The sequence below is a fragment of the Patella vulgata genome, chromosome 8 (assembly GCF_932274485.2).
Source record: "Patella vulgata chromosome 8, xgPatVulg1.2, whole genome shotgun sequence".
In the NCBI taxonomy this organism is placed as follows: Eukaryota; Metazoa; Mollusca; class Gastropoda; family Patellidae; genus Patella; species Patella vulgata.
The window spans coordinates 5257175-5277147 of record NC_065886.2 but is presented as its reverse complement, the minus strand read 5'-3'; the positions used below and the strand labels follow the sequence as shown (position 1 = coordinate 5277147).

The 19973-nt window shown below is 37.6% G+C and overlaps 1 long non-coding RNA gene across 1 annotated transcript; it reads right to left on the bottom strand.

Annotated features, from left to right (window-relative positions):
- Positions 1 to 7315: 7315 nt before the first annotated feature.
- On the bottom strand, positions 7316 to 19054 carry LOC126829427 (uncharacterized). Its single transcript, XR_007683391.2, has 4 exons — positions 18895 to 19054; positions 12105 to 12262; positions 8503 to 8631; positions 7316 to 8080 (listed from the first exon to the last, which is right to left on the bottom strand). It is a non-coding gene; the product is annotated as an uncharacterized LOC126829427 (long non-coding RNA).
- Positions 19055 to 19973: the final 919 nt, after the last annotated feature.

The following is a 19973-nucleotide window of genomic DNA, read 5'->3' as shown; positions in this document are numbered from 1 at the left end:
AAGTTGTATATATGTGTAGCGTACTGAAAGTGATCAATGAACTATATGATATGTGTGTGTGTATAGAGTTTTAATAAATCGATAAACATCTAGGTTTGGTTACAATAAATAATGTATGGTCAGTCGGGTTGTAGTGACGACTGTTCTACAGCCTTGAATATATAAATAAGGTAATCCCCGGTGTGAGCGTATATGGCTTGATAGGGGCGACCCCTCAATCTGCTGGGTTTTCTCCGGGTACTCCGGTTTGCTCCCACCGGATAAGTAACTACGCATACTTATTGCTCGCATTGAACGGTGGATAAACGGAAGAAGTTTTGTGGCTTTCACCCCGAGTTATAGATGCGGACTGGACAGGTACACGCCTCTGCTAGGGATTTCATGTGGAATCTTGAGGTGTTGATGGATTCGACGTGAACCATGGATACTTATACCACTAATGTGTGCAGGGTGGCGTCGTTTGCCCTATGGTGTATTGGCAAGCTTCGGAGGCCTTTGATCAGACCTCGACACGGTTAGGGGGGGGGGGGTGGGGGTGGATAGCCGAATGGTTAGCATGTGCGCGCTGTATTATAAGGCCTGTCATTGAGTCAGCTGGCGTGGTTTCGAATCCCCGGTTGTACGTGACAAAGAGTAGGGTCGCCTGTCCAACCTCGTGGGTTTTCTCCGGTTCCACCGGTTTCCTCCCACTGCTAAAGAAGACCCATACGCGCAAGAGAATTATTGAAAAAAAATTTAACCATATGTTAGCCCCGAAATGACATAGTATTGTGTCGAGGGGACGTTAAACCCATCTCTCTCTCTCTCTCTCTCTCGCGACTGAGAAGCTTGTCCACTTGTGAGTTCAAGGTTGGATTATGGTAATAGCTTACTATTTGGTTCATATGATTACCAATTCCATAAATTGCAGCACATTCAGAACGTCATGCAGATATGACGCTCATATTGGTGGAACCTCTCTGGCTACCAGTTGAAGCTCGGGTCCAGTTTTAGGTCATCTGTATAATTTTCAAGTTGATCCGTCATACAACACCTGCACAACTCTAATCCCACTGAGCTGATTTCTGTTGCTACACCAGTGAGAAATCTTCGTAGTGCTGACGGTGTGAAACTTTTATATCAGCCACTTCGACCCAAACCGTCAAGAGCTTATGGTGATCGTGCGTTCAGTGTTTTTGCACCAAGCCTATGGAATTCCTTCAAGCTTGCCTGGTTACTCCAAAAATAGGAATAATGCGAATTGATCATCGAGATTCTTTTATTCCCCGCGTTAGTTTGTTTTTTTGGGGTTTTTTTATTCTGCGGTAAAGTATAGAATTGTCGGAGAATTTACAACGAAACGAAATTCTAAGTGCTGATAATACGATAAGGCGTCTATTTTAAATGCCATTGGACCAGGTCATCGCGGACATATCCTTGTTAGTTCTTGTCTCCCCTTTTTTTGTCATTTCATGGCTCGATGACAACACCACGAAATATCCTTGGAGATCCCGGTACTGGTCGCGAAGGTTCCCCGAACGTCCGGCGTGGTTAGTGGGTGCAGGACGGGGGGTCTGGCTCGGACAGTGTCTAGTTGTTCGATGGGGACGAAAAACCGAGGCCCTGTGTACATATCTCAAAACATATCACCATCTCTTAATATAATAGATACACGGTGTTACATGGTAAGGAGGATACGCCTATCTGTAACTAATGGCTAGAACACAGCCTTTAGCAACCGTAAGCAGCCGCCTCCCTATCTCTTTAGCGGTATCCAGACAAATGAATACGCCTAGGTCCAGAAACTGAACTGACGAAACTAAACATGGTATCCGTTACATGCAGCTGTACATAATTGATAGAGAGAGAGAGAGAGAAAGAGAGAGAGAGAGAGAGGAGGGGTGGTGTCTCTAGACCACACAGTCAACAATCCCCACCTAATTAAGTACACATACAATGTGTCTGTGCAATAAGATCACTTCAGATTATCTTAGAAGTCATGCACAGGATAATGTATGTTGGTGCTGGTTTAAGGTTCACTGACAAAATACACTAACGGTTGTCGATATTATTGGTCTCCAATGAAAGGGGAATCTACGTAAACAGATGTCCCCATACGTGTTAAGCCTAAATCTTATATCATATAGACACTCCGAGTATACAAGTTTGGCCAACCCATTGCATCTTACATAATATTATGTCAACACCCCACACCTGATGCAGATTAAATTTTACAATTAATCTGTCACATGTCCAAAATGAGTTACAAATGAAAAATATAAATTAAAATATGAATTCAAAATTCAATATTAAAATTTAGATCCCAAATGATATTGTATTACATATCCCATTCACCATGAAGTAGGGTGCGGTGGCTCAGTGAGTAAGGCGTTGGCTCGCTACCCTGTCGGTCCCGTGTTCGACAGTTGGTCGGGATTTTCTGGAGTTGTCCCCCTTGTGTTGGTCAGCTGGCCGGAAAAGAAACAACGTATAATTGTTCGGGTGGGGACCAAAAAACGAGGTCTTATTTATATATTGCCATGCACGTAACAGAACCCCCGAATTCGATATAAGAATAGTCCTTAGCGCCGCTGCCCGGGAAACACTTCCCTCATAGCACACCGTACGGCGTATGTCCGTCAACATAGCCCACTCCGTGTAGAAAAGTAGACCATTAAACCCCATTTCATCACAAAGTTTTATTTTTTATTTTTGTCTTTTGAAATATAAGAAAATTATGAGATCTTCGGTGCCTTTAATCGTCGCATTATTCGTATAAAAATCTTTAAATATATATTTATGTTTCGCATTATTCGTATAAAAATCTTTAAATACATATTTATGTTTCGCATTATTTGTATTGAAATCTTTAAATATGTATCTATGTTTTGCCCGAACTTTCTTGTGTTTTATACAAAACATGACTGGATGTAATGGTGTTTAATGACACGTCAGCAGCAACTGAACACTGACATTATTTTAGTAGTGATAACAGAGATCAATTTCGTAGTAAATATATGATTTGTTTACATCAGGAACATAAATATAAAACAGCTTCATAAATTAAACAGGAACACAAATACAACAGAACATCAATTACACCAGGAAACAATAACATTAGTTAGTTTAAACTTATTTTATTGCATCGACATTTCATTGTACAATACAACTTATAAACGTCTTCTCCTTAAAAAACAGTAATTGATGAGAATATTTCATATGATAGATACGAAGTTATATTCATTTCATTGAACTAATCATTAATATATTGCATAGATGCTCAATTCATATAAATGGAATATTTTAACAAATAATACTTATAAATTTGCGGAATATGAAATAAAAAACATTTACATTTACAAAATAACAATAACACGGTACATTAATAAACAACCATTCTGCGCTTCTGCCACGGCGGCGGCTGAACTCGAGTGAGGGAATACGCCGGTCTTCGCTCTCCTCTGCTCCCCTCCGCTTGTCGCTCTCTCTCCCCCTTCTCTCTCCTCTGCATGTCTTATATAACTTATATACCTTTCAACAACAGGGACAGCTGACAGGAACGTCTTTTAAGGAATTGAGTCTTACAGCACAACGTCATTATCATGTATGGAGTTGGCCACTAGGTTGAACACAGATCATATGGAATTGATTAATGCCTAAATTACAACACAGTGCGTACGGGTTTAGAACAACGTGTATAGTTTGAAAACAAAATAATATCATCCAGTATCACAACCAGCTTGGGTCAATAAGAGAGGGAGAGAGAGAGAGAGAGAGAGAGGGTCCACTCGACACAAACTAGCTCATTTCGGGACTAACATATGGTTCAATTTCATGTCAATGATTCGATTGGGCGTAGGGGTCTTTAACAGTGGGGGGAAACTGGAGGACCCGGAGAAAATCCACATCTAAATAATAGACAATTTAATGAAAGTTATTGAGCACTAAGGCGCGGGTAACCTTTGGTTTTTTGAGAGGTCTGCAAATTTTTATCCGAATTAAGTCCGTGATGTAGCAAGGGCGCGGCGGGGGATGTCAACTCCTAGTTAAAGGTCGGGAAGTTCCATGCATTATAAAGAGCTGACAGATCTCGCTATAATAGTTAAATAGATAGTGAAAAGGGAATCTGTTGAAAATCTCGGTAACAGTATTCCATTCTGAGTGGAGTTATCGTTCTTTGCAAATCAGTGTAGTCACGATTGTCATTGCTACCTTTGTTACGACAATCAATAAAGTCTCGATTGACTATTTTCAATTTAACCGCAAATTGAGTTGCGTCTACTACATCGTTAACACTGTTCATCACGTGCATTTTGCATACCGATTGTCCATTGGCCAATCACCCTATTTTACCGAGATTTCGTCTAATAGTTTGTATGCAGCTATGGCGGGTGTGGCGCCAGGCAGGGTAAGCTTACTCTTCCGGACACCTGTTACCACTGTTTGTGGTGTATTTTGTACACGGTGAACAGTCCATATGCTGATTACACTATTTTGCCTTTTTACTCAATTTTGCCTATATCGTTTTTTTTAGGACTTCGAATTTTGTCTAATGGTTCGGATTGTTCGTTCGTAAGTGGAATCATGCACTTAAAGCTACAATTTCATATTTTGAAGTTATATTTTTAAAATGTATTAAAATAAAGCCTTAAAATCGCTGCTATATATAAACAGTCCTACCTTGATAAAGAATAATCCTATTAATCCTATACTTCACTATTGCCAGCTGAGAAATTGGCAAAAATATCATTTTCAACTTCAAATTCAAACGTTTGAAGATAGCTATTCCATGGTATGGAATAGAAAAACAAGGGCGGTAATTAGGAGATAATTGTGTTATTATTTCCGGTGTGAAACATTTTTAAGTGTGTGAATGATAACTATGATCGTATAATAGTGAGTTGACAACCTATTGAGCAAAAGACATAGAAATAAATATGTTTTGACTATCTTAGAAAATATGAAATTCTCGCTTTAAGCGGCTCCTTACAAATGAGAGATGTCACTCTAATAAAATTTGGGTGTGTTTGTTAAGTTCAGTATTTGTATATATACTTACATTGACACATCCTTTTCCAATACAAATGGGAGATTACCACATCCTTTGATCATACAATTACAAATGGGAGATTACTACATACTTTTACTATACAATTACGTATGTGTGAAAAGGGTGCATATTTCTGCTTGCGAAATAATGAATTGCCACATCGCTTTGTCTGACATGCATGACTGAGCATTACCTAGAAATCAGCTATATTTGAGGCAAGGTCCTGTTTCAACTTGGTTGGGCACGTATGATTGACCCAGTTTAATAGTACACCTTTAATAATAAATGAGGCGTTGACTTCGGATAGGAATGAAGCATGCGTTAGATGATTGAAATTTGGTTTGTAACAAGATAAAGCGAAAGCAGATTTTTATAAAACTAATTTTAGCATCCTGTCTCGACACAGTAATACACATATTTATTATCGCCAAATCAGTTAAATCTAGGGACGTAAAATTTCAAACAAAGGCAGACAGTTAACCCAAATATATAAAATCCAATAAAATCCAAATAGATCCACTTTCATTCCACTTGGGCATGGTTTACATTAATATGAGAGAGAGGGGGGGGGGGACGGAACTCCTGGTGTGTCAACCAGATAATTAACCACTGAGTCACAATATTTTTCCGAATTTTATAGGTTGAATTCTTTCAATAATATAAGGTGCCACGGTGGCTCGCTACCCTGAAGTTCACGGGTTCGATCCCGGTGTTGGCTGAGAAAAGTTCATTTGGATTTCCCGGCGTGGTTTCCCCCTGTTAATTGGCCACGACGGAGGGCCTGACAGGGATAACTGTCTAGTACTTTGGATGGGACGAAAAACCAAAGTCCCGTGTACACATTGGCGTGCACTTAAAAGAATTCGATATAAGAGTAGGCCGGGCACACTTTCCCTCATAGCACACTGTATGGCGTATGTCCGTCTTCATTAGCCCCATTGGAAACGAACAGCAGAACAGTTGGACGTTAAACCCCATTTCATTTCATTTCAATAATATAAATAAATGAGTTAGAGTTTAACGTCCAACTGTTCTGCGCCAACCTTGTTATTGGAGACGGAGAATGGGGTTTAACGTCCAGTCGACACATACTAGGTGATTTTGAGACCAACATATGAATCAATTGTATTTCAATAACCCACCTGTAGAAGGAAACCGGGGGACCACGAGGTTGGACAGGCAACCCCGTTCTTTGTCACGTACACACGCCACCCAACTCCTCTTAAAAACTCAAATAATTTTAAAGATATCAGTTGTAATTTAGTAAAGAATATAGAAAGAATTATTTTCCAATATCCATTGAGTATACACTGCAATAATGATAATAAAAATTAAAATTATAAAAAACCTTATTTATTAAAAACCACTATTTATTAACAATTACAATTATTTGCACCTTATTTATTAAAAACCACGGTTTATTAAAAAAAAAACGATTTATTAACAATTACAATTACTTGCACAATATTAAAACATAGTAAAATTTAGTTTAAAAAAAATAGAAAAGAACACGAAGGCCATTTTCCGATATCCATTTTAAAACTGCAGTTTTAATTTAGTAAAACAAAACACCAAGAAGGTTATTTTCTGACATCCATTGAGGTATACACTGTAATAATTATAATACTACTAAAAATATAATTATAAAAACCTTATTTATTAAAAACCCTTAATTATTAACAATTACAATAACTTGCACAATTTTAAAACATTACAGTTTTAATTTAGTAAAAAATAGAAAAGAACAAGAAGTTTATTTTCCTACATCCATTGAATATACAATGTAATAATAATAATAATAATGATAATAATACTAAAAACTACATTTATAAAAAGAAAGCCACTTGTTGCACATGTGTATGAACTATGAATAAGCTTATCAAGCAATTAAAAATAGGAAAGAAAAATTATACTTATTAGTCTCAGGTAATATTTATATCAAGGATAAAAGATAAATATTGTAACAAATGTTATTCATCGCTGTTTTTAAACAAAGATAAAACAAACAAACAAAAAAGATAAATAAAAACCACCCCATCCCACAACACAACCACAAAAATACTAACAAAACCAACGATGGAAATTTTCGTTTACATAAACTGTGATATTATGGCAAAGAAAGGAGATTGTTTAATGATAAACAGATAATTTAACAACAATATTATATTTAATGATAAAATCATTTGTTATATAAAAGACATTCCGTAATTTAACAACAATATTATATTTAATGATAAAATCATTTGTTATATAAAAGACATTCCGTAACTTAACAACAATATTATATTTAATGATAAAATCGTAAGTTATATAAAAGACATTCCGTAAAGTAGATTTTATTTTAATGCATAGATAATTTAATTAAGTTCGTGCATGAGGGAGCCGCTAGCGCTAGCCAGGTCTCGGGTTCGCTTCCAGTGTTGGCCCACAAAGTTCCTCGGGAATTCCCGGCGCGGTTTTCCCTTGTCAGTAGTGCCGGAAGGATGGCCCGACAAGGAACAGTATCTAGTCTTTAGGATGGGACGAAATATCGATAAAGGGTAAACATTGGCGTGCGCATAAAAGAACCCATGGCAGTTGGAATTCGAAATAAGAGTAGGGATATAAGAGTAGGCCATAGTGCCGCAACCTTGGCAAAATTTCCCTCACAGCAGACTGTGGTATGGCGTCTTAAATAGCCCAGTCAAGAGTAGAACAGTAGAAAGGTAAACCCTATTTTTTGTCTTTATCATTATTAGTTAATATTTACAAGTAATCACGAGTGTCCAGTGCATAACATATCGTACTCGATTATCCATAAGTAGTAGAACTGGTGTTTACTACTGCCGTTGAATCCCGAGTGTCCAGTGCATAATATATTGTACTCGATTATGCATAAGGAGAAGAATTATTGGTGGTTACTGCTGCCGTTGAATAAACGACCACCCTGAGAACTATGGCTACTATGATCCAAATAATACCTATTACCAGTCCAATAATGTTTAATGTACGAGCTGTTGATCCCTTGGCTTGAGCAGTGTTCACATCTCCAGCAGTGTAGGCATCACGTGACTGAAATAGAGTTATGGTAAGCATACATTAAAACGCCGAAAGATTTTAAAATTTTCAATTACTTACAGGATTATGACTACTCATCTTCCTGTTCCCCTTGTGGGTATGCTCTGCTAAAAAATAACTAAGGCTCAAATACCAGCGACATGAAACTTGGCATGCTTGTTTCGTGGACAATTGCGCATCGATTTATGGACTACGAGGGAGAAGCTGAGAGAGAGAGAGAGAGAGAGACAGAGAGAGAGAGAGAGAGAGAGGCGGGGGGAGGAGAGAGAGAGGGGGCGTGGTTAGGATTGACAGCCTTTATGTGACAAGGAAGGAGTAGGGTCTCTTGTCGAAAAAATGATTTAGTTTGTGTTGCTCTCTCTCTCTCTCTCTCTCTCTCTCTCTCTCAAATATTTCATTCAATTTCAAATACTTACCCCGCATGAAAAAATTATTGATGCGATTCCAATTGGACAGCAACAGCACAGACAAACAAAGATGGAGAATCCCAGATAATCCTGGGGTTTTACCACGTAGAGTGTTGACGGCTGTGGCTGTGTTGTTACCTGAAACCAAAAAAAATATCTGGTCAAATAAATAACTTACTGTCTGTTCCAGGCGACACTACTATTTCTTCAATTCTTAATTAAAATGGTTACAACTTCACGACCTACCTTGAATTGTCACCCCATTACTTTCTTCGTCGAACCTTAAATCCTTTATTCCCTTGTAAATTTCACATTTTTCGACACTAATCAATTTCTCTGAACATAAACATTACCACTGCACTTGCGAATGTTGGGTCACTCGTATATCAGGTAGGGTATAAGGTATTCCACAAATCGGGTGCATTCGGTTAATAATATTTGTGCGGAAGGATTCGCCCGTTTGTTTTGCGGCAGTGCGAGGTGTGTGGGTGTGTGTGTGTTTGTGTGTTTAGGTTTCTTTGGTTACCGGTATTTTAATATTCCTTAAAGATATTCATAGTATTGCATGTCTCCTACAATATTCCTCACAGAACACTTATTTTCAGCATTAGATGGCATGGTAACCTTTCTGATAAAGTGTAAATTTGTACGATATCTTATAATTTTATGGACTTAAATAGTTTTGATTAACGGTATCTATTTTCATTTGTTTCAGATATTATCGTAGAATAGATAGAAAAAACAAATCGTGGAAAATATAATACCTTGAATAATGGATCATCCTTTCATCACATGCATTTGCAAGTGCACGATGATGTGTGTATATAAGAAGGTAAATACTGGGTAAGTGATTATTGTTATTTACAATTTCAAGATGATGATTACGCGAGATGTGAACCAATGTTTTAATCGTTTATTTACTTATTTTGAGAAACAGAGTAAAATGAATTATAGACGGTATAAAACTGCCCAAAAAGAGATTGCCTACGCATTGAATATACCCTTAAAATCTGTGTACGGGGCTTTGAAAAATGACTCATCTACAATGCAGGAAAATAATTTTACAAAAAGCAGGGTTAACAAATGTTCAACAAAATTAGATAATTTTGACCTGATGACAATAAGAAAGACCATCCATAAACTACACGACAATGGCCAGTATGTAAGTGCAGTTCATTGTCGTCATAGACAAGGTGGAGGATCTGTTTTGGGAAGCGGGAAGATTGAATGAGGAAATACCACCAGTCGTAATTTCGTTCGGGAGTGACAACGAGTATGAGAGTGAGGATTTGGACGACGATGTCAGTGGAGAGTGTGATAGTGAAAATTTTGCTGAGAATATTGATGACGATGGTGTTGCGAATGAAGATTCGAGTGATGATGATATAAACGTGTGTAGTGTATGTGATTGTGAGAACCCACCGGGAAGTAAATCGGGTGCGATTGTGAATTGATTGGGCTGTGATTTGTGTGAAAGTTGGATGCTTGTGAAAGTACTGGGAAAGAGATTGATGTAAGCGCAAGTGTGGTGAAGTGTGTCGATTTTGTGCATAATGTAGGCCAGACAACTTCTGTAATATATATTGTATATAGTCGGGGCATTTTCTGTGAATTTGTGTAAATAAATGATTTGTGTAAAACATTTTTTTTCCCGTTTCCTTGTTTAAAAGGTAGACTTGCAGAAATTGAATTAAGTTCAAGATGAACAAAAAACAAACACCCGTGGTCTGAACACACGCAATTACGTGCCCTTGATCTACCAGGAGTTGACCTTGTGTGGCTACTACGTCGTTCCGTTTTCTGTCATATTATCACTTGGGGGCATTTCACAAAAAAAACTAAATCAAACAAGAAATAGAGTAGGCTATCTATAAAAATACCTTAGGCGCGCCCCCTATCAATATATTGCCAACTATGGTCGTCCACTAAGGTGTATATATCTTTCTAAAAGGTGCTACAAGACCACGATTTGGCGGTCTGAAAATAGTATTAAAAGTCGTACAAAGCCAAATAAAATCGACAGTTATATATCTATTATTCTAAAGCCAGATAGACAATTCGTTTGAATTGTCATTTAGCCTACTTCCAAATTTCCATGACGTGTCACTACGTGTCAAACTTTGTATGTAGTTTATAGCAATTTCCAAAAGCCACCGGACTGGGGCCGCCAATTTAATATCTAAGGCAGTAGAGTAAACAACTGTGGTCTGAAACCAAATAGCAAATTTATATTACCTCCCGTAAATAGCTCATAGAGCAAATTATATTCTACTGAGCCGAAACAACTATTTAAACATGCAAGTAGGACGAAACGACCCCATGTCAAATCCACACCCCTGGTGGATTTGGTTTATTCCAAATAATTAGGTCAGGCATGGCTGTCTTCATTACCGCGAAATAAATAAACAACGTTTTTTCAAGAGAGAAAGGTTATATAGCTTTGTCTGAAATTAGTTAACGTGCGGTAGAAAGTAAAGGGGTGACAATTTCAGGTAGGTCGTTAAGTTTTAAGGATTTTAATTAAAAACTGAAGAAATAACAAGCCATTTTCGAGTCGTAGTGTCGCCTGGAACAGACAGTAGTATCATTTTCAATAACAACCCTAGTCTAGTCCAATATATTTGAGATCAAACACGGAATCTCGGGGTTAGTGCGCCAGTGCCTTATGAACTGAATCCGCTGTGGCCCCGCTTCTATTTCCAAACAACAATTGAGGTTGTACCATTTTGATGTTGTACCTATCGTCGCAAGTTGGGTTGGATGGCTGAATGGTTAGCACGTGCGTGCTGTATCATAAAGTCTGTCATTGAGTCAACTGGCGTAGTTTCGAATCCCCGGTTGTACGTGTCAAGGAGTAGGGTCGCCTGTCCAACTTCGTGGGTTTTCTCCGGGTCCTCCGGTTTCCCCCCACTGCTAAAGACCCCTACGCGCAAGCCAATTATGGAAATAAAATTGAACCATATGTTAGTCCCGAAATGACCTAGTTTGTGTCGAGTGGACGTTAAAAACCCATTTCTCTCTCCCTCTCACCTCGTCGCAACATCATTTTTCGTGAGTTAGTGCTTATTTACTGATCCTCTATGGTCCCTCTTGAAGTAACGGGGAAATCAAACTGTTGTGTAAAATCATTAATGCTAATTTTAGTCAGTTTGTGTTACATATCTTTAGTTTAACGTCCACTCGACATAAGCTAGGTCATGTCCGGACTAGCGCATGGTTCAACATTATTTCAATAATTCGCCTGCGCGTTGGGGCCTTTATCTAAGGGACAAAACCAGCGGACCCGGAGAACATCTACGAAGTAGGACAGGTGACTCTTCAGGTACAAGCGGCGAATAGAAACCACGCCACTTAATAGACCTTATGATCTATTATGCCCCTGACCCCCCCCCCACCCCAAGAGGAATCAAAGATACTTGCAACCATCAGTTTTATTAGGTTAAGGTTGCATATCTTTAAAACCTCACACAACATTTTAAACTTAAATAGTAGGCATTATGCATTCCATCTCGAATTATCTAGTAAAGATAAAATGGCTGTAGTCTAGTGATAAATTAAAAACCAACAAACTGAAAGTAGATATAAGTAAAGACCATATAATTCATACTTACAATAACATTGCTACCGGCTGGGTATTGCGCTTGACCATATCCTTGTTGTGGGGCATATCCTTGACCATATCCTTGTTGTGGGGCATATCCTTGTTGTGGGGGATATCCTTGCTGCGGGGGGTACCCTTGCTGCGGGGGGTATCCTTGGGGATTCTTAACTGAAAGATAAATAAGAACGATTAGTGTTTTTGCTAAATTTTAATATATTCTAAATATCTTGACCAGCGGTCCTACTAGTTATACTCCCAACTTTAACATCCGCATACTGCAGCACCTTGATTGCGAGATGAAACAAATATTCATATTGCCGCTATTTATTATTCAACTTCTTGTAATTGACATAGAAGGGGTGTAAATACAATTACTACAATTGTAATTGACTTGCATATACAGGAAAGAATTTGTTGTGTTTAACTTAAAATGGGTGTATATACAATTATTTGTTGTAATTGATGTAGAGGAAGTGTATATACAATTATGTATTGTAATTGACTTAGAAGAGGTGTATATACAATTATTTGTTGTAATTGATGTAGAAGAGGTGTATATACAAATATTTGTATTTAACCTAGAACAGGTGTATATACAAATATTTGTTGTAACTGATTAAAAACGGGTGTATTTACAATTATTTGTTGTATCTAACTTAGAAAGGGTGTGTTTACAATTATTTGTTGTAATTGATTAACAAAGGGTGTAATTACAATTATTTGTTGTCATTGATGTAGAAGAGTGTATTTACAATTAATTGTATTTAACTTATTTTTAACCACAAAACCCTCTGCGCGACAACCACTGATAGTATTTATTATTTTTTTGATAGAAAAGTGGCGGTGGTCTTTATGTGAAACATCTTCTTTTCTTTGTTGCTCCAAATATTCGTAATGGTATACACCCGTTTTTTTGCATAGAATGTGTCTACATTTTTCAATTTGGGGGCATATCAAGCCCAATAACTCGCCCTTTATCAGCGCAAGTAGAGTTTATATATTAGGGCTTGCCCTGAAAAAATAATGACTAGTTCGATAATAGGGTGTCCAAATCGGTGAGGGGGGTTGGGTGGCTGAATGGTTAGCGTGCGCGCGCTGTATCATAAAGTCTGTCATTGAGTCGACTGGCGTGGTTTCGAATTCCCGGTTGTACGTGACAAGGAGTAGGGTCGCCTGTCCAACCTCGTGGGTTTTCTCCGGGTCCTCCGGTTTCCTCCCACTGCTAAAGACCCCTACGCGCAAGCGAATTATTGAAATAAAATTAAAAACCATATGTTAGTCCCGAAATTACCTAGTTTGTGTCGAGTGGACGTTAAACCCCATTTCTCTCTCTCTCTCTCTCCAAATCGGTGAAAATGTATTACTGCCAGGTCCTGCCGATCACCTACTAAGAGCGTTTGTTTCTCAATACCGCCCAAAGTATTGAAAACTTTGAACGACAAGGAAAGATATTTTATAGATATACATCTATTCTACACATTATAAAATTGGAGAAATTATAGATAATTTAATTTTGACTTCACGGCGTAGAACCGACACGGAAGAACTATAGCTTACACGGAATTGACTAATTTGTAAAGCCCACACACAATAAAACGAGGAAAACGTGGATGAAGATATCCCGATTGTAAAGAGTCTAAGCATGTCTCAGCATAATCAGGGCTAAATCTTTTTGTTAAGGCCAGCTCAATTTTCGTCAAGGTCGCTCAGTTGTGAATAAGGTTAGGGCACGTGATTGTTGGCGAGATTGCAGGTTAGGGTTAGGTTAAGCATTAGGGCTAGGGTTAGGGTTGGGATTAGCATTAGCCCTGTTAACATCTCGTGACCTTTCACCAAACTTGAAGTTGGCCTTATCAAAAAGAGTTAACCAATAATCAGGTTGAATTAACCATTAAGCAAAATCAGCACGTGCTTCGCGCATCATGGGAATAGGTGGGGGGGGGGGGCACAGAATTTCTGCTTTGTTAGACGACGAATTCAAAATATCTAATCTAAACATTAATTATGAACTTTTAATTAGTTTTCATTGTTTTTGTCTTTTCTTAATGTTACCTTCTTTGTTATAATATATACTAACGTGTATAAAACAACTCTAACCACGTGCTTGATGGATTGTTTATGGTTTATTATTATTTATACATGGGGACACGAACATCTGCCCAGTGTTCATGGCCGGTATAGATCTTACCCGACCCTTAGTATGATAAATATTTTAAATAATAATACTACTAATAAATCACAATCACATAGGCACAGAGGGGTGCCTGAGAAGAAATTTTTGAAAAATATCTTGTGGAACTCTTGTGGTGAAAACCACCACAGACCCAAAACATTCTATCAAAATTATTCTAAAAGTCGCAAATTTTGTGGAATGTGGTACCACACAGACATATAGGGAGGTATGAGCTAAAATTTTTGAAAAAATTGATTTTTTTTCTAAGTTCAAAATCTTGTGGAACTCTTGTGGTGAAAAACACCACAAACCCAAGTCGAAAGTCTTGTGGAATGTATTTATTTTCAGAAACCCAGTATCTTGTGGAACTCTTGTGGTGAAAAGTTCCACACAAATGCCCCCAAACCTTGCCATAGATGACTTATATCTTATTTATAAATATTACTGGAGATGTTTTAAATTAATAAGTGGGGGTTGGATGGCCGAATGGTTAAAGTGTTGCATCATAAGATCTGTTATTGAGTCAAGTGTCGCGGTTTCGAATCCATGTTTGTAAGTGACAAGGAGTAGGGTCGCCTGTCCAACCTCGTGGGTTTTCTCCGGGTTCTCCGCCCCCCCCTAACCACTGCTAAAGACACCTAAGCGCAAGCTATTGATTGAAATAAAACCATATGTTAGTCCCGAAATGACCTAGTTTGTGTCGAGTGGACGTTACACCCGATTTCATTATCTCTCTCCTAACTTAACTTAAAGATACATTATGTAAGATTTAGATAAAGAGCTGATCGTTCTTGCTATAAAAATACGTTATTATTATTATTTTTTTTACAAGTTGTCTCTGTTTGTAGTTTTGACAAGATGTGTGCATTGATTGTATATTATCGTAACCACGATTCTAGTATATTCGAACCGTTCTAATCTAGTTAAAATCTCGAGCATTCGATGGCATCGGGGGTTGATTATGGTCGGGTCATGTTAATAAAAATGACTACTTAATAATTTATATGACATTTAAGGCGTAAAGAAAGGCCTCTAGTAAGCAGATTTAGCTCTTGAATAATGTCTCCTTAAAGATAGGTTCCCAGAAAAGTATTTATCAGGTGGTTATTGCCTATAAAAGTATGGCAATTTTGGTATGTATGGAAGGAAGAGATATCCAATCTTACTAGAAAAATACTGAATTCCCATGCATCGTATACAGTACATAAATGTAAGGGTTCCCCTAATCGACAGCCCGACGATTAGGAATATCTGCAGGCGTGACGTCGATTGCTGCACGCGAACATTGGGCGATTTGTGTACATGTTGATAAACTTTATGAAGAGTAAGACGTACAACACTTTCTGAGATAAAAATCACGGGAAAAGACGCGGGCAGTGGATAATCCGAGCATTTAATAAGGATCCGATATTTGTAATAAATAGTCAGCGATTACAGACAGCATCGTCTTGTGTACGCCATGAAATCTCCTTTGTCTTCGCTGCCGTTTCTATAGGTACGGAGAGAGGTAAATCACGTGATACAAACATGACCTCTTTCGATCGATTTTTAAAGTAGGGCATTCCTTGGCAATTACAATGTTTTGAGAAGGATTTGAAGCAAAATTATGATAAATTAATTAGTTTGAATTGTTTTTAGTCCAAATATATCATCCATCAAATCATCCAGTTTGCACCCGGGAATGTATCTTTAATAGTCGAGTGCGAGACAATAAATAATATATTGATATAGTACGAGTGAGTTAGTACGAGCGCTATTCTACTTATTACGCAATGGCTTGCACGAAAGCATTAAACAACTTAAAATACAGACACTATCCAGCACGTGCATTTCAATGAAATACGCCACGCGGGTTCAATATTTCAACTAGTATAAATAATGTACGCTTGGCACATTGAAATAATGGAACGTCAACATCAAAGGATGACGTCACATCTGTATTTTAAATACAATTAGAATGAGACTATAAAGAGCAGTGGTCCCTAACGACCGGTTCCCGGATCCATTCACTTGGTGTGATATAGTGTTTGTCCTGTGTAATTGTTTAATTGTTTATGTGTTTTATGACCCTCCTGCACTTACTGTTAAAGATGTATTATGTTAAAGCTAATTCTGACTATTACAGGATTTTATTTTTAATTCAAATGTTATATAAATAATTATTTAGACATTTATTCACGTGGCACTTAAGCCTTTAATCAACTCTAGAACATCGGATGGCCCATATGTAAACGGATTACAATACGATCACCATTTATTGATTTAATTTAAAAATGAAGAAGCGAGGCTGAGGTTCGATTAAAAAGTAACGTTGCTACGATAATAAATAATATGTGTCAAAACTTCAATTAGTGATAACTTCGCTCATAATAAAATAATTTGAATGAAATTTCGAACAGTTCTTTATCTTAGATAATGCATCTTTAAAATAGGGGAAGGCCACTGGGGTTAAGTGGGTAGGACGCTGGGTCGCTAGCCTGGAGGTCGCGTGTTCGATCGGCATTGGTGAGAAAGTTCATAAGAATTTTCCGACGTGGTTCACTCTTGTCAGTGGCGCAGGACGGAGAGCCTGACAAGGACAGTTGTCTAGTCGTTCCGATGGGACGAAAAACTAAGGTTTCGTGTATACATTGGCGTGCACGTAAGAGATATCTTGAAAGTTGTAATTCGATATAAGAGTAGGCCGTAGTGCCGCTGCCCGGGCAAAATTTCCCTCATAGCAAACTGTATGGCGTATGCACGTAATCATTAACCCAGCCGGAGCAGACCAGTAGGACGTTAAACCCCATTTCATTTCATTTTCATTTCTTTAAAATAAGATTAGTAAATCACACAGAAAGTGAATAAAAGAAACCATGCTCTTTGTTGATTGTTGTTATGTTTATTTGTTATGTTGATAAGTCAATAAACAATTACACCATACCCTTACTGTGTTATTACAGGTCAACACCATGTCTTGATTTTGTTGAAATGTAATTGTGAGAATAAAGTAGTTTAAAGGGCCTTGTATTTTATTTATGAATACCAACCATAAATTAAACTTGGCCCCTCTCAATGTTTTGTTTGAATATAAAGTCTGCCCGGGAATATTCAATCCGTTACAGAGACAACGTAGACGGCTATACAATACAGAAAGTTTCACATATATTCACACATTATTGAAAGCAGGGTGACCCATGCTAAATACAGAAAGTATAACAATATCTTTACACGTATAGTCAGTTATTGAAAGCAGGGTGACTCATGCCAAATACAGAAAATATAACAATATCTGTGCACATATAGCCAGTTATTGAAAGCAGGGTGACACATGCTAAATTCAGAAAGTGTTAACAATATCTTCAAAGGAGATAGTCTACTGTTGAAATAAAGTTGACACACATCGAAGTGTGAGTGGCTCTATTCACTGAAACCTTAAAATATTAATGTATATGCTATTGTATGTATTCTATAGTACAACTCAGTTGTATGTATTACAATCACTGTATTCAATTATAAAAATTCTTATTGAATTATTGCTAAATACTTTTGTTCGTTGAAATTCGTAAACAGAGCAAATAGAACGGCGGTTACATACGCCTGCTAGGTCCATTCAACACGTGTTTTTTATTATTATTATTTTTTATTATACTTACTAATGCCCGAAACCATAGAAATACACGACATGTGTACTGATTATAGCCCATTATGTCTTAAATATTTGATCATTCCATAACAACTGGACCAATGGTGGGAACATGCCCCCCCCTCAAAAAAAAAAATAAATAAAAATCATAGGGTATAGTATATGAACCTTAACCTATGAGATATGACCAATTGGAATTACGGTACTGAAACGGATCATAAATTCAGTAATGTTTTTCAGGTTTTCGGGAGCTTTAAACTCACATTTCTAATATGAGTAGACTCTATAACTTAGTAATCTAAGACAACTTTTGGTGAGGTTGGACAGGCGACCCCACTCCTTGTCACGTACAACCGGGGAATCGAAACCCCGCCAGTTGATTCAATGACAGACCGTATGATACAGCGCGCACGTGCTAACCATTCGACCATCAAACCCCCCTAGCAATTAAGAAAGTATTTCAAATTCTTTCGGCACATCTCGGATAGCTCTGTATTCGCTAGTGGTCATGATTTTGAAGATGTCGATTATTACTTCGATAATATTTCTAGTATGATATTACAAAACGTCTATAGGTTTCTAATGCTAGCCTGGGGTTAAATTGAAAATGTATTAAATATTATGAAAATGGCAAACCTGAAATTGTAAATAAATATTATATTTGTTTGCTCATTTAATTTTTATATTATCCAAAACCATCTTTTCATGAATTGGTAATATTAATTTGTAAATTATCCAGAACCATCTTTTTATGAATTGGTAATATTAATTTTGTATATATTATTGGAAATAGATAGCCTAATATAGGCCTAGATTGTTCCTCAATCTTTATCTGGTAATAAAATCCTGTGTGTAAAACACGCAGGTTATTTAAAGTTGTCATGAATTTGTAATAATATTATTTTGTGTACACAAGAGAGGGGTGGTCTAATACACGCTCAGCCTGTTCCCCGTTCTTTTTCTGTAAATAAAATACTTTATGCATAATAAAAACAGACTTACCATCTGAGAATTCTTGCTTCGACATGATTGTTACTTCTTATTTTATTTTGTGTCGTTATTATTAAGACCAACAAGTTCACACGAACTGATTCACCGCACTGCCTGTCTTACTTCTATATCCAACATAATACGTCACAAATAAAGGAACGGGCCTAGTATGGGGTCTGTTGCGCAATATCTCTTCTTGTGGAAAATTCACTGAATGTTGAAATAGTTCGGCTATGTTTGTGACCACTTTTATAACAATACAATTTAAGAATACAATATATTTATTCTATGTGCATAATAAATCACTAAGCCAAATTGTAGTGTTGAATATATTAACAGCCTAGTACAACATGATAATAATTAAACATTATATGAATCATTTTATTGTATGTCATAGGATTATCGATTGCAAGAATTTGTTGAATGTCATGTTTCTATCTATCTATACTAATATTTGTGACTGTCGTTTGTCTGTCTGTCTGTTCGGGGTTGGCGGCTACACTAGGTCTGCCCCGAGTCTGAAATTTGGGGTATAGGGGTAGCTCAGACTGGGGAGTAACATAGGCCAGGTGGCGTTAGTCTACCACTTCCGGTTTCGGAGTTATGACTCCCGAGCGAAGCCGGGCATTCTTCTAGTTAACCATATATTTGATATGTTATGAGAGTCAGAGAGAGGGAGACTTATGTCTGTACATTGATATTTGATTTAAACGAAATGAAATGAAATGGGGTTTAGCGTCCTATACTGTTCTGCTCCGAAATGGGATAATTGAAGACGGGCATACACCATATAGTGTGCTATGAGGGAAATTTTGCCCGGACAGCGGCAGTACGGCTTACTCTTATATCGAATTCCAGCTATCAAGGGATCTCTTACGTGCTCGCCAAAGTATACACTTGAACTCGGTTTTTCGTCCCATCCGAACGACTAGACAGCTGTCCTTATCAGGCCCTCCGTCCTACATCACTGACAAGGAAGAACCACGTCGGAAAATCTGGATGAACTTTCTCGGCCAATGCAGGGATGGAACATCCGACCTCCACGATAAAGGTGGTGCAACAGTCATTTTGGAATCGGAGAACTATAAAAG